General features: G+C 39.2%; 1 protein-coding gene across 1 annotated transcript in view; it reads left to right on the top strand.

Moving 5' to 3' along the window:
• Positions 1-1,180: 1,180 nt before the first annotated feature.
• tmem198a (transmembrane protein 198a) overlaps positions 1,181-16,936 on the top strand; it is a 38,109-nt gene continuing 22,353 nt past the window's right edge. The window contains exon 1 of the mRNA XM_063496649.1: positions 1,181-1,661. The gene's annotated coding sequence lies outside the window, so the exon portion shown is untranslated. The remainder of the gene's footprint in view (positions 1,662-16,936) is intronic.

Raw genomic sequence — 16,936 nt, 5'->3', positions numbered from 1 at the left:
TTATGATGTGTTTGGTTTCAAATGGAATGGATCCAAAATATAGAGCAGAAGTATTTATATGTTTCAGTTTAAAACGCAACTACAAGGATCTTCTCTACCCACATTCACGGATGATTAAACGAAGTTAATCCCAAATCAATATCATATGACAATAACGCAAACAACCGTGGACTACATCAGGTTTTATCTGGTTCAGATGCGTGGCTCCCGTCTCCGACACGATGATGATTTCTCTCCGGGAGGGGGCACCATCAGCACGCTACATACATCCACATAAGACCACTAGAAGCAAGGTCTTTCACGCTAAGCTGTCTGATTTTGACAAAAGGCTGCTAAAATCAAGGCAAAGGCCTGATACTGTGTAAATTTAGCCACTTTCACGAAGACGGGCAACTCAAAATATTATTCTTGGTATATTTAGAATAATCCGAGCATAGTACCAGTTGGCAAACTTTATAAAAATATTCCTGCTGTACACTTATAGCTTAGAAAAAAAATCAAATTTATTTTTTGTTTAAAAAAAAAAAGAAAAAAAGAAAGACAAAAAAAAAATAACCCACCCATTAGAAAGTGCAACCCTTTATTTACACTGGTTGTTGGTGCCGGCTCGGAGCTCTCCGAGGTTCTGAACTGACACTATTTCGGTGCTGAAGGAGCTCACAGGCAGCAGAGCAAACATGAAAGGCTATTGAAATAGTAGGCCGGCACTTGTGTTTTCTCTACCATTACACTAGATGTAATTATATCTTGGTTGCATAATGTAGCATGAGAGCCCGCTTAAGGAGAAATCCTACTTACACATGACAAGAAAAATGGTTTAGTGTGTGGAAGCAGCTGTTCCAGAGGGAGCGATTATACAGTTTAATTTCATATTGCATGTAATAATATACCAGGCAAAAAGAAATTTAAAAAAAAGAGAAAAAATGGAGAGAGAGAGAAAATGTGCCCTTTTGTCCCTCCTTTGCATCAAACTGCTTTACAGTAAATGTCTTCTTCTTTCCTTCTCTCTCACTTTCTCCTCCTCCTCCTCCTCTTCCCTTTCCCCCTCCCATCACTCCATCTCCCGGGCTCTTTATCCCCGACAATAACAACATTTGGCCACGAGTCACCAAACCCATTCGTTCACATATAATCACACGAATAGAGCTCCCATCCACCTCCCCCCCTCTCGTGCTGCGGGAATGGTTCAATCCGCTGAGAGTGAGAAAGACGGGTAGCACAAAGGAAGCAGCGCGCATACTGTTCGTTTAGGAGGGAGATAATTGGGTGCGTGATGTAAACATGGAATAAAAAAAAACGTAAGACTGCATTTATTTTTCACAATGCGCTGGTCCATTATCGGTGTTTAATATTGCATGAGGCTCTGGCTATGAACCACGTATCTGTCTGGACAAGGGAAGACAGGCAGCAAGTGAGAAATTGAAGCCAAGAGTGGAGGAGAGGAAAGAGGAGTTGAGCATTCTTTCATCTTCGCTTCAGGGTTTTATCTGGAGTTTCTCGCCTGCTTTGGACCGAACCCCCTTCATTAAGACGTGATGTCGGGTTTTTAAGCTGACCACACCGTCAAGAACAGATTTTTTCTTCTTCTTCTTTTCACATGCTTCCCCCTTTTGAATATAGAATGACAAAAGGAAAACACGCCAATATGTTGCATTTCTGAGGTGAGTGAGTTTTCTTTGTTCAGTACAAAATGCAGTTATTTTATTTTATCATACCACATTGGTTTTTTATGGAACCACAGAGTGCCACAAGAATAACAGTAATAAGAATAAATACATAAATAACATAGTGTAATAACCAATAGTGTAATTAAAGAACCCTCCATGTTTCCAAATGTTAAAGCGGTTCCAAGAGCCAATTGTGTAGCCCACGGCATTGTGCCAATCAGTGTAATTGCTTTTGAAAATTAGACACAGGGAGGACCCTCAGCTCAAGCTATTGTTTTCCCTCTATTGTTTTCAAACCGCTGCTTAAGGGAACATTTAGTGCTCTTACACAAAACACGAGCTCTTCGAGGCTCCTCAAAGGTCGCATATCAGTGACAGCCATGTGAATCCTTCATGATGTGTGGGAATTAGTAACGTGAAAGATTGAACTCTGTATTTAACAGCAGTGTGCATAACTGGATTGGACAGAATGTAAACACGAGGAGCACAATTGATCGGAAGGGTCGATGGAAGTCACGTGCGTTCACATTCTATCTATCTATCTATCTATCTATCTATCTATCTATCTATCTATCTATCTATCTATCTATCTATCTATCTATCTATCTTTTTCTATTTTCTATCAAACTCACTATCTAACAATATTTAACCTAGAAACAAAACATATAGGGAGCAGATCTCTTACTGGATTTCTACATAACCTTACTCTGCCCCGGGGTACAGTAATAGCACATGAAACATCTTCGTAATTAGTAGTTTGCCAGAGCAAAGGAAAAGTAATTATAGGCAACAACCCAGCCTAGTTAAGTGCTCAGCCTTTATTTCCTTTGTTAAAGATGCACACGTTGTCTGTGCAACTCGCTAGTTGTGTTCTGCAAATGTCACAGCTCCAACGAGTGTTTATTAAAAGACGAAATTATTTTAAACTGATCGAAACAGAATAATTTCAAGAATAAAGACTGTAGTTATCGGCTTCATTCTCCATATATTTTAGTTGTAATTACGTGTGGTGGGGAATGTATGCACAGCTGTTAATGTGGTGCAAGAGGAGATAAACAAAAGAGTAAAAGCAGACTTTCACATAAAAAATACAAAACAAAAGAAAGCAAGAACTGTAATAGTGAAATGCTAGAGCGGGAGTTGCAGGGGATGTAAAATAGAGTGTGATTATGTTGAAGTTTGGCTGTTCTAAAATTACAGCTTATAAGGAACACTGTGGCCTTTTCCAAGCATGAAAAATTACAATGTGCATGCTAATAGAAAAGCTAAAAGCACATCCACTGTAGGTCCCTTGAGATAAAATGATGGATTTGAAGGTTGTGCAGTGTTTGAATACAGGACACAATCTGGGATTGCTGTGAAGGTATACTATGGGAGGGGGTGTTAAGAAGCTGCTCTGTAGTGACTGTTTGCTATGTTGCATTGAAGAGTGTACTGGTGTCAGCACTGAGTTTCTTGCCTTGGTAGCTGTTAAGTCTTTTAATAAGACTCTGATTCATTTCCATGGCTGAACTTTTGCCTTACTACAGGTGAACTTGAGGCGTGTTCTGAGAAACAAACAGCTCAAGGATTCAGCACTCGAGCTGTTTGCTGGAGTTCAGTTTTACCAATCATACATTTGCATTCAGCTCAGGATTCAACAAGTCTGGTAACAGTGCTGCTTCACCAGTGCACCTGTAGGTCTTCCAACACAGCATTACACAGTATAATAACAATTTCAAGCAGAATAAATGCAGTTAACATTGACTCTCTGATGGCTCTCTTTTACTTGCCATCCAGCAATTTTCAGTCAGATTCACTTTCTCTAAATGCACCAATGCTATACACCATAGTTACAATGGTCAGTGGGTGTTATTTACACTTCAATCTGCTCTTCTTTGATGTTTGGAATAATGTCGGCTCTTGACATCAGATTTCAATCATAGTGTCATGAAAGGACCGCTTTGGTCTGTGTTTTAAATAATGGGGCAATGGCAAAGAGGCAAGAGGAAACTGGGGACTCAAAACTGTGCCATCTGCAATGGGAATCAAACACATACCTTCAATAGGTCCATTTGAATCCACTTTAATCACTGAATGATCAACCCATATGGCGCTTTCCCGATAGTTATGTAACCATAACAAAAAGCCCACCAGTCTTCAGACTTAGGACTCTGGCCAAATTGGCAGGCTGAAAAAACGAGACGTCTATCAAGAAGTGGACACTTATGTCTCCTTGTTTCATTTCTTCTTTCTTATTAGGTTGCAAAAATGAGAAAATTCTCATAAAAGTTTCTTGTATAGCACAATATCTGTGATTTTTAGTTTGAATGACGCTATCACTCCAGTGCATTTCCGTTCTTGAAAGAAAAACAGTCCAGGGAAGGTAAACAAACAAAGAAATCCTCCCCATCCAGTAATTTAATCAACACTGGGGAAGATCTTAGCTAGAAATGCACTAATAAAATTTGCTGAGGGGAGGATAAGTGCCATATATGGGCTGTCATTCATACAGAAGATATAATTCATGAATTGCCAGTGTTACCGTGCACTCTATGTACCCGGCTTTGACAACAGATTATGTAAGTGCAGCATGAGCCAAGAAGTCTCAAATTCAAAACTGAGCACAAAAAGTCTGCAGGGACCCTTCAGTCTGACAGCGCTAGCCTGCAACAGGCAGCCTCAGAGATATTTGTTATTCAGCTAACAGGATGCGTACAGGGTTAAAGAGAGTTAACGAGGAAAGAGTGAAGAAGGATGCTGTCTGTCAAACTGCAGTGAAATAAGAACAAGTGATTTCAGGAAGAAAGAGATGGTGCAAACAAAGAAAGAGGCGGAGAGTTAAAAGAGCCAGGATAAGGAGTGTAAGTGCAGAAGGAAGAGAAAGGTTAAAGTCAGTCCTAATCCCATTAATGCACGCCACTGCTGTGCTTCACGCTGCAGTTTCCACATGCTGCTTCAAAGTAATCACCACATGTGTATTTGAGTCATTCAGCTCACCAGTGCACGGTGTGGGTACCATTTAAATGATATGAGCACTTAATGAAAAAAAAAATGTATGGAGATCAATGTGCCATCTGTATAATGCTGGCAGTGTCAGGTTGAGAGCCTTTATTTCCAACCAGATCTGACTCAGAGCATGTAAGAGCCCCCAGGCAGTGTGGCATTTTATGTGTGCGTGTGTGTGTGTGTGTGCGCGCGCATGTGTGTGTGTGTTGGCTGTCATGTTGGTTTGTAGCTGGAAGGGTCTTCTAATACCATCTAAGTAGACATGTCTCTGCATCTGCTACTATTTATGTGGTAGCTGCACACAGAATTTCAAAAACTGTGTATATATGTGCATGCGGATGCACATCATTCAGAACTGTATGTGTATTTGACCAGAGCTTATATTTTTTAAAAATTAAAGTCTGGTCACAGAATGTGTGAGGCCGTTGGATATTTGTCACACGTGGTGTTATCAATGTAAATGGTGACAAACAGAGTAAAGGGAAAGTAGTGCTGCAACTGAATGCAGTTATTCAGGACGGGTCTACAGAGAGACTGAAGTGTGAGGAGCCCAGCTAATAGAATCAGGGAGAGATAGAAGACGGCTAGATAGAAGGCTTTCTACAGAGAAACTGTGTGCCACAGACTACAGTTGTGTGCTCACATCACCACACTAGTTTTCAGTCATGGAAATAAATTAAATGCATTTATTCACAATGTCTGTATGTATATAGTGGATATTGTCACTTGGGTTTTGCATCAGCAATGAAAAAGGGGCTTTTGTGAATGATCACCTGTCTCTGCAGTGTTTTCTTGTAAATTGCTTTGGCACATTGTTACTGTTTCGTTTCAGTCTTGCCAATCTCGGCAGCCACTTTGCAACAGTTGGCAGCTGATTTCAACAATTAACTTAAGATAAATGCACTGTATGCCCATCATCAATTGGCAGACTAAGACAAATCAAAACTCAAAGGAAATTGGTGTTTGGACTTTGTTAAGTAACCTATAATATGGCTGTTTATGCAAAAGTGACTCAATGTCTAACTGATGTGTAAACAGGAAAAAGGCTGTTTGTCAGTTGTTATAAACAGATATCTTAACTTTTAATCTTAATATGTAAGGAAGGGACAAGGATTTTGGTATCAGTAGCTTTCTGGTTTCATCTCATAACCCAGTATTTTAAGACTACATTTACAATGGAAATGTCTATATTTTGCAGCTAAACACTGAGAGTCAAACGGGTTGACCTGATGGACTCTTAGAAGACTAAGAGTTTGCATAAATATATGTGAAAAGGCATTGCAGTGCAAATTCTCCTTTTTGTGGATTGTTAGCGTGCATTGTGATATGTAGTCATACATCAGCTCATTTGGGACATTTGGGCAAAGACAAATGAATCCATGAGGGATTGAAGAGGAATTTTAACACTGTGGCTTAAAGTAGGTCTTGTGTTCGGCAGGAGAGAAAGAGAGAGAGAAGGAGTAAAGTAGTTGAAAGCAGCAGTAAGACAAATGATGCTGGAAAGAGAGATGGTGAAAGACAGAGAATGAGCTGTAATCTGATGAAAGCCTCTTTACTCCCCTGTCACCTCACCTTCAGGCCACAAGCGATGACCAAGGCTTACACAGGGATCAGTGCTGAGGCCGCTAGCATACAGACACACCGAGACACCAAACACATACACATGCTTCAGACATGCGCACGCACACACTTAATGATTAACTTTACAGGGACTTTCTCTTTGTCGCCAAAGGGAGGAGGTCCCCACAACAGATTTATGTGCACACAACATAAGTAATATAAATGCACGCTCACTCCTAAGATCGCTTCACTTTAAATGCTGTAAGGCTGCCTGTGGTACACGTGCAAGGTCCAAAGTAGATAGATGGTATACTGGTTGGGTAGAAACCATGATATTACATCTAAAATGAAGAACGCACTTTGTTGCCTTTGTGTTTTAGGGGTTTATAGGTCACTCAGACATTTCAATAGACTTGTAGCTCAAATGGAGAAAGCAGGAGTGTGAGGAGAATGCTTCACAGCTCACATACAGATCACTCTAATGCATTTAAACCTCAGCAACCAAATAATCCCAGCCAACACTGTTTTTTTTTTATTTCTGCGTGTACTTTAGAAAAAAAACAAAACAATCAAATATAAAAAAGGCAAGGGAAATGAATGAGAAAAGGGGAGATCTGGGTGAAGGCGAGGAAGATAAGCAAGCAATGAAAGCTATTTAAATCCTTGTTTTTGTTACAAAAAAGTTTAATAGTACAATGATGCAACTCAAACTGGCATTGAAATAGCCTTGAGTTTTGTTTTCGCTAGAACAGAAGTAAATAGGAAATTGTGTCGTTAATTTCTTCTAGCAATAACAATGCACTGTTCATTGAATGAGCTGTACTTTGTTATGACTGTTCTTTTAGAACAACATTTTACTTCCTTATTTGCCATATTTACTATGGTAATGAGACATTTTTAAGCTTTGTAAATTGAATTTTTTTTAGCTAAACATGTTGTCCATGATGTAGTTTAAACGTAAATGGATTGATAGATGGAAATAAATTAGAACTCTCTGAGGTCCATATATATACGGAGAGTGAGAGAGCGAGAGAGAGAGAGAGAGCTCGATCATCGATAAATATTCAGACATTTGAGCTTCAGTGCTTGAGATTTCTGTTAAGGAGTGAAATGAAGTAACAGTTCATGAGATCAGTTTTATCCCAGACCACTCGTGGCCACTACGGATATGCCAGAGAAAGTCTTTGAAATTGAAATTCAGGTGTCAGCAACTATCATCAACAATACAAATGAATAAAAATAAAAGATGACTATATTCAAGCACTGAACTGTCTAAAGGTTCAAAGAACTTCACACATTCACATGCACTTTGTACATACAATTTAAAATGGGCATGCATGTATGCATGCATATGTGTCCGTGGAGTGTTTTTGACTCTTTGACTCTGATTGTGGCTGGTTTTAGCTGCATTTAGCTGCTGAGCCAAGTGCCTTTCTCTTTTCATTTTCCCTCTATACTCCCCCTTTCCTTATCTATTAACTGTTTCACCGGGCAACTTTTCTAACTGTTATCTGTCGAAAATCAGGCAGATGTTGTGCGCATTGCCGATATGCAGATAGATGCAAGTGGCAGTAATGCTGGTGGGAGATAGTGTCATCTGATGTGCAGATTATGCTATGTTGTCAGTGGTCAAGTTAGCTGTTCCTAGCAGGCTACAGCCACCCTCAAGCCATTGAGAAATGTCCTGGTGATATCAAAGAGCAGCTCAGCACTTTGTCATTACCACTGTAGGAACTAGTGCAATTGGCACATCATTGTCATACCTTATAATCACAGTGTAACGCCCAGCTCTGCATGACAAAGGTCACCAAGGCACACGTACTGCCTTTTCTTTAAAGACGGCGCTGACAAAGCTGTCACATTGCTGCTAACCTCCTTATTGAAATAAAGACCACTATGCTTTCATAATGGTTGAACAGCAATAATTGTACCTTTCATGTCAGAGGTGAGCTGAAGAAAAGTAATTTCAGTGTCTCTTTTTTTCTACAGCACTCTTTAATGAGAGCAGGTGTTAGACTGGAGCATAATGCTATATGTCTTTCACAAACTAGCCAGATTCCTCGCACACATAGACACACACACACAAACGCACATACACACACGCACAGTAGTAGTCTTTTTGGTGACAGATGGACTAGATGGAAACAGTCATCCTGTCACATGCACACGAACGCTGTCCCTTTCTCTTTTCACTAAAAACAGAACAGAAGTGTGAAGACGCGGATAAATAGTAACCATGACGTGGCTGTTTTTCTGAATCAAAATATCATAAATAGTCAGACAGAAATATGAGATGAAAAGAAAAGCAGACAGCTTGAAAGTCTTACCTAGGTGTGTGCAAATATACAAATATTCACCCACATTAAAACCATGACAAGTGGAGTGAATAACACTGATTATCCTGTTACAGTGCAGCATTCTGCTGGGAAGCTTTCTTTCATGGCGTTCATGTGGATAATATTTTTGACATTTGCCACCCACCTAAACACTGTTGCATTGTGGCAATGACAGCGTCTGATCCCTCCACCAGCATGACAGCCACAATGCAAAACCTGTTCAGGAACAACTCGAGGAACTCAGCAAAGAGCCTCAAGCACTGGTTCGGCTTCCAGACTCACAGATTTCAGTCAGATCACGTAATAACCATGATCCATGGAGGCCCCACCCAGCCAACCTACAGACTCAAATTATCCAACACCCCTGTGCCAGACACAACAGGACACCCATGGAGACCCTCTGTTTATTCCCTGATGGGTCAGAGATATTTTGATTGCATGAGGGAGACACAAAGAATTAAGCAGATGGTTTTAATGTGGCTGATCAATTTATGTCAGCCTGTAAACAAAGATTGTTATGTTTTGAGACGTAATTAATGTACCCATGGCTCTATGAGCGATAGATCAAGAAGTGTTTACTTTGAGTTCTCCAATATGCCAGTAAAACAACTATACCAGTTTAACCTTCAATAATAATGTAAAAGTCCATCAATATTTGACCTTATCAACATCTGAAATGTTCACCATCTACTTTCGCCACTGTCCGGTGATCCTCTGTAGTATCTTGTCAACCTCACCAGGGAGCAAGCTTGATATGTCAGTAATACCTTTAATATTGTTAGGAAGGTTTACCGTAAACTAACCAGACTAAATCTTCATCCCGCTTTAACCTACTGAACTACAGCTCACTGAATGTCATTCCCATTTACTGTAACACACCTGCAGGTAAACCTTCTGAAACAAAAGGTTTGACTACACAGGCGACATGCACAACATTAACCTGTCAGTAACTCAGGGTTACGGAGGACAATTATGCATGTAAACACTCACACAGCAATATTTCACATTTTAAAGGCACATTAAGTTTGGTTAGCTGTGATTTTTAGCATCAGAGTCATTAGAATCAAAATCAGAATACTTTATGATTCCCAGAGGAAATTATGTGGTCCAAAGAAGTTAAAGTTCCACATTAAATAATACAATATATTACAAAAAGCTGTAATATGTAAATATGCCCAACATATTATTACACAAAATAAATATGAAGTATAAAGTTGAAATTGAGGTGCCCCTCTTATCAAATATACACTTTGCATTTGAAGATTTTTGCTGTCAAGCACAATACCAGTCGATGCACGTCTGAGCTGTAACACCAGAAAGCAACATTTTAAAAAATTTGACAGTATCATCACTTTACAGAAACAGGTTGTTCCTTTGTACTCTCGACAGTCTTTTTGCAACACACTGTCAAGAGTTTTCTAGAATTTTTTTTTCCCCCTGTAGGAAGTAGTTAAAGTGAATATTTTCACAGTGTGGTCTTTTTATTATCCAGAGTAATGACAGCAGTGTTTTTTGGAGTTGAGTCAAAGATCTCAGAGGCAAATATTTTAAACCCTCGACAAATGAAACAAAAACTTGTCTGCGTGCCTGGATGTAAAAAGGGGCTGTTTTTCTAATATTAATGAGCATAATGCAAAACATATTTGCTCACTATTTTGTAAATACACTGTGCATTTTGCCAGTGTGAATCCCTTTTTCTCCACGGCCTTAACCATACATATTGTTTGCTTTATTTCCTTGGCATAGGCTGGATGTGTTGTTGGAAAGTCTAGATTTCTTTCTTTCTTCTTCTTTAAGTTATATCCACTGTTTTCCTTTTTAACACTGAAGTCTCCCATAAACACATGTGATAATAGGATGAATTTCACAGTTGTTCCCACCTCCAAACATATTCTTGTTCTTGAAATTTGGTGTGTGTGTGTGTGTCTGTGTGGCCTTGCTGTTTTATGTTGCGCTCTTTCTCTGTGTAATTTCCCCCCTCCCTCTCCCTCTCTCTTTCTCTGTCCGGCCTTTGCAATCCCCAACCCTGAAGAGCAGCGTGTCCTCGTTCTGGTGATGCTCCGTCGCCAGCGCTCAGTTAGGGGCCTCTGAAATATTCATGCTGACGCGCATATACACACAAAACTAGAAACACACACAGACACAAACTATTTCAAACCCTTCATCTTTTTCTCCCTGTCAGTTTGCCCATATCTACAGAAGATTAGAAAATATAATTTATCTAGCAGCAGGTTTAGGGAGAAAAAGCTTTACACTTGCAAACACTCACACACTCTCATGTCGGCGGCAGAGGCTGAAACAAACTACGCAATTCCTCTGAATTTCTATACAATACGGGTTTTACAATATTTACTGTACTTATATACTTTGTTTTTGTTTTTGACGTGATAATGTACAGGTGTGAAATATTTTTGCTTGAGCTTTTTTATATAAAATGTTTCTTTTAAAGCATGTATACTGTTTCTGCATCAAAGATCTTGAGAACAGAAAAGTCAACACACTCGCAGAAGTGAAGTCACACCTCACTGTAAAAAGCTTGCACAGTTTTGGGGCCAGAGATACAAGCTGGCATGTAGCAGAACAAATCATAAAACACTTATTACAGTGCCAGCAGTGTTCAGATTTGATCTGTGACCTTAGACTATCATCTCATTTGGAGGAAGGAGGAACAGTAGCAGAACTCCAGCAGGGAGCGCATCAACAAGCAGAAAGGTTATTACGCTGCCAGCGGTTTTGATATGTGTCCTAACATTATTGGCCTGTTATTTTCAGTCTGACAGAAGAATGCAAGCAAGGATATAGTGGAGCAAATCATCATGTGTATTGTGTCAAGGGGTTCTCTGGTTTGATTTAGGGCTCCTTTTTTAAACAGAAGTTTTCCTTTAAGGTTAACAACTAAACATTTAGATTGAGCTGGCTTTATGTTTAACTGTCGTGCAATGTGAGTAACTTAGGTCACTAAAAAGAAACAGATTTTTTTTTAGACTGAACAAACATGTGTTGCTCCGTGTTGTAATAAGAAAACCTGCGCATTAAAGTGTTGTGCAAAAAGTAATTATATTTTGCTACCAGGGAGACAGATTTTCTTGTCATTTTAAAGTTGTCTTGAGCAACAGTTCCCCAGGCTTTCTTTCAAAAGTCTTTCAAAGTTTTTCTTTGGACATTGCTTTTTCACTAATTCTCAGTCAATTCGTGGACTTTTTTTTATATGCCTCTGAGCACTGACCTTAGAAATCATTCAAGCAATAAAAAATGCACCTCAGTAAAGGGATGAACCTGTGTTTTGTCTACACAGAAAACTTAGCAAAGAATCTATTTTAAATTGTACCTTTAGACACCTTGTTACTAGCCGCCTGTTACAAAAACATAATTTGTTCCCATTTATTTTATTGAATGCCAAAGATAACACGGTTTGACAGGCAGAAAATAGCATTTGTGCACCAACAAGACGATTCTGAAAGAGCTGTTAGCTGAAAACTTGGCAAAGCTTGGCACAGTGTGCAGTGTGTCCTTAGAGAAGAAGTGGAAGGCCAACAAACTGTCTACATCAGATGTATCTGAAAGGCATGTCGTTAAAAAAGAGGAAAATTTCAGCAAATACTTGACACATGACCCAGAGCTTCATCAGAAATGACCTCAGTAGAAGGGTGACTGTTAAGAAGTCATTCTTATGGAAGGGAAACAGTGAGAGAAAATGCAAAAGTATGCCAAATTACACAAGATCTAAACTCAAAATTAGCAACAACTGCTGTTATGGAGTAAAGAATCCTTATTTAAATTTTTTGGTTCAAATTGTCAATGCAGTAAATGCATACCTGGATAGAAAAACACACAGTGAAACAATATCAGCTATGGATTGGATCCCCAGAGCCCGGACCTCAACATTATTAAAGCACCGTGGGATTGTTTTGACAGAAAACGAAACAAAAGTCAGCCGACATCCGAAAAAGAGCCTTCAAGAAGCCTGGAGAACTATTCCTGAGGACTAATAATTTCTTGTAAGAAATTACAAGAAGCTTTGCCTAGGAGTGTTAGAGAATAATACTAGCTATACCAAATATTGACTTTCAAACTTGTTAAAATTGTACAGACTCAGCAAAATACAAAGCCCCTCTTTACTCTTCAGTCCAGTCACATCTATAAAGTAAACATGGCATGCTTACCTTCTCCCTTTCCGCCACCATAATGTGGTTGAATGAGCACATGTGAGGTACACTGAAGTAAAAAATGAACTCACTTAATGAACTCGGATAAAATCAATGTCACAGATCCTGTGTCTAAAAAGGTTTGTTTGGTTTCTCTCTAGACTTTACATGTAAAACCTCTCTGTGCAGTATTATGATCTGTCTGATCTATATCCTCATTTTTTATTGTTTTTCTCCATTATCCTAAAAAAATAAACACAATGCTAAGTGATACATAACATCTGCCACATGTGTCAGCTTTATTGCTGATGTATTAGGGAAACAACAACAGTCGCCTCAAGGAGCTTTATATTGTAAGGTAAAGACCCTACAATAATACAGAGAAACCCCATACTATTCTCTGTAGTAAACAAAAGCACTGGACAAACTCAGTTACATTGGCCTGAGGCTCTGGGTGAAAAGCTGAAGGTCGCAGATGTCATAAGAATTTGTCCCATGGGTACACTGAATATCCAAGCAGTATTTTATATCCATTCATAATTATGATTGTTGAAGTAGTTCTTGTGAACAGAGTGATCAATAGACAGGATATTACATCACCTCTCGATCTATGTCAGTACCAGAGGTAAAAAATGTTCTCATATAGAGCTTCAAGGAAATGGCTGTTGAGGCCATAATACACTCCTGTTGATCTAGCATTCGGTTCAGAGGATGTCCTACTATGTGGGTGAATTCTAAAGAGGAGCTGAATAGGGTCAAAGGTCGGGACTTTCTGTTGCCAGGAGCCTCAAAGAAACCATCACTGATTGGCTCTTAAAATGCACATTCCCTTGGAGACGAGCTCCCTGTCCCATTTGCGGGGTCCTTGTACCGCTGCTGGTTGTTATAGCAACAGACAGGACGTGACATTGTTGCATAATATGCTGTTTTTACTCTTCCCCGTTCTGACCTTATTGGTGGGCTATTTTCTAATCAACTATTTCTCTGCTGGTGCAGGGCAACAGGTCACCGCTGAATGTTAATGGACTAAGTCATCACCCAGTGAAACAGACCTGAGGATGAAACTGGATGGTTGCTGGATGATTGCTGTTGTGTTAATGGAAGATTTATGTAATTTACCAGCCTGATATGAAATTAAACATTAGAACAGTGCTTTGGATAAAAGGATGGTACTCAAACCCTACCATTTTCCTCCTGTTTTGATCTGTGTGAGCTTTGTAAATAATCATTAGATGGAGACATTTTAGAACTCATTGGAATCCGACTAGTTGTGCGACAGTATCTCCCTGATGTCTCCTTGTGACTGTGGGGGTGTCAACAGTCCAGGCTTAGCATGCTTGTTAGCAACCAATGTGTATCTAAGCAACGCACCATGTCATCCAAGAATTTATGTGTCTTTGAGCAGCAAAGTACTTCATTTTTGTCTCCATCTGTAATATTGGATGCGTGCAAGGAGAAGAATTGAATTCCAGACAGACCTGACAAACTAATCAGTTTTACTTTATCAGATTTTTGGCAAATGTGATAAAGAGCAAACAATCACCAAATGCACAAAAACAACAACGTTTTATGTAGTTAGAACTGTAGACAGGGTTCTGATTCAGAATAAGAAGTAAAGGACAGCTTTAGATTTCACTATGTTCTTATTCTTTTTGGCATTGCGGTAGAGTCCATTGTCATGAATACTCAGTTGGGTCTTCCTCCTGACTCAGAGAGCCTGTGGTGTAACTAAGCTGCAGCATTCACAATCTGTTTCACCACTGGAGTGGAGGCAATTATGAAGTGAAAGTCTTCCATTTGCTTCTCAGGTTTTTTTTTTTTTTTTACCAACTCTGCACAGAATGTAAAACAGTACAGTTTTTCTTTTGGTTTGAAACTGAAGCTCAGGATGTCAGGATTTCTTTAATGATTTGTTAGCAAGGAATAGGGTAAATATTTCTCTTTTAGAATGAAAAGTCAAGATTAAGCTTTCCTAAACATTTCCTGTTTTGAATAATTTATAGGCTTGTGCAGCATTGGCAGTATTATGCCCTTGCTTAATTCTTTCAAGTTTGCAATATTGAGCATGCATGTTATTACATTTTTTTTTACTTTAAACCTTAGAATGTGGCCAACCAGATAACTTTCTAGAAGCTTTTCCTTAACTTTATGAACCTCACCACCCTTTAGTTACTAAGTTTTACATTAAGATTCCATTACAGTGCCAGTGTGTATATATGTATGAGCTTTACTGCAGATTTTTTCCTTTTCACTTGGCCCACCCCTTTCTTCCTTCCATCATAGTTATGCAGTCGCTTATTGAACAAGAATGTTGCTTTTTCACTGCTGATGGTGTGTTCTTATTCTTGTTCTGTTCAATAAGACTACATGTCAGACTGACATCTGCTTACCACTGAATTCTTCCTGCTCTAGCGAGCCACAAGATGAAGGGCTAATATGCTCTTTATCTTATTTTCACTGCAGGCGGTGAGACTTAATATTTACAAGTAACATTTAATCCAGATTGAAATTTTATTCCATTTTCATTTCTAGCGATGTCTTTTTTCTGTGTCGTACTTCTTTCCTACAATACATAATGTCATAGCGTAAAACGTCGAAAAGCAGGCCGACTGTGCACTCCAGACGTGTTAAGATGCTAAACATCACCTTGTGCGTGCATGTAGTTGAGTCTGCTTGCCACAGTGCATCATCATCACCCGCTAATTCATTACTAAAGAGCACGGGCTTACTTTTCCTGTGTAATCAGGCGTAATATGAATGTGTATGTGCCCAGGTTACATTTGCATACATGTGTGCATTCTTTTAAATATAAAGCCAGGATAGGCAGAGCGTGTGTGAGTATGTCGTCCATGCTTGCATATGACAGGAGAGTTGAACTGAAGGATAATGCCTTAAAAAGGTGAAGAATCCAGAGTAACAGAACTTAAAATTTAGCATGCATCCCTAGGAGACTATAAAGAGAGCAGACTCCATTACACTGATGTGCACTGGTAGCAGAACTACTGAACTACTGTACCTAGGCCAATATAACACACAGTAAAATAATTTAAGTCTCCTCAGTTCCACCAGTACAGAGAATGTAGAACAAATAGTTCCCATTTGTACAGGATTTACATTTTAATGTATGACAGTGTATCGTTTTTTAAGTCTTTTAGTAAGTCTGGGACTTTATTTGACAAAAAGCTTAAGATTTGCAGATTCTGACCAAGATGACATGAATTCACATATGGTCAGTGGACACAGCTGAAAAGCAACAATCTGTGTGAAGAACAGCTTTAGAAAGTGCCTGAATTGCTTTAGAAAGTGTTTGAACAGCTTGATAAACTACTGCAGCCATCCTTTCGTGAAATAACGACAATGCACAGTAAAATAGTCCAATAATGCTTCCTTTAAATGTATCCACAGTTGAGTGTGTCTTAGTAGGTCTTAATTTGCGTCTCAGCTGGAAATTAAACCATTGGGGTTTGGTGCCTGAATAAGTGTGGAGCTCTATGTGGGTGTTTGGCTAACAGCGCGAGTCAATGATCCATGAATCTCACGCTTTACACTGCAACTGTATGTTTCTTTTTTCCTTTCTTTTCAAAATTGATTTGAAATGGGCTTTTAGAAAATGCCTCAGTGCTACTTTTTATTTCTGAAACTGGAATGTTCTATATGCTACTATGTCAGGCCAGAGTTTGACACTGTAATTGACTGACATTCCCCTCAACTAACTTTGCTTAAAGTCTGTGAAACATAACTAACTTTGATCAGTTTATCACCTGATAGCAGAAATGCTTCTAAAAAGACCAAAGTGGAAGTCATGCATATTTTAATCCTACAAAAGCCCGCAATCGCTTGAAGAAACATATGACAAAGGAGTTTCTGAACAGCGTGTATTTGACACCAGATGGAGCTGATCTCCTTGTGTGTTTTTGTGGCACAAAGAAGATTCATTAAGAATGAAGTTATCTAGGAGACCGTGTTATCAGCACTAGAATATGGTGCATTATGCAAAAGCACATCTCCTAGAAAGCAAACTGTGAACTTAATAGCTTCTCATAACATAATATTAAGAGCATCCAATGCATCATCTACCCTGTGTATTTACAAATTAAAGTCAATTACACATAGCCACCCATCTTCTTCTGCTTATCCGCCTCGCCTATCCCAGCTATGACAGCAGGAGAGAAGGGGACGGCTCATCAGTCTGTAGTGGGGCTAACACAAAGAGATAGACAGGCATTCACACTCATATTCA

The sequence above is a fragment of the Pelmatolapia mariae genome, linkage group LG16_19 (genome assembly GCF_036321145.2).
Source record: "Pelmatolapia mariae isolate MD_Pm_ZW linkage group LG16_19, Pm_UMD_F_2, whole genome shotgun sequence".
In the NCBI taxonomy this organism is placed as follows: domain Eukaryota; kingdom Metazoa; phylum Chordata; class Actinopteri; order Cichliformes; family Cichlidae; genus Pelmatolapia; species Pelmatolapia mariae.
This window is presented reverse-complemented; position numbering and strand designations above follow the sequence as displayed.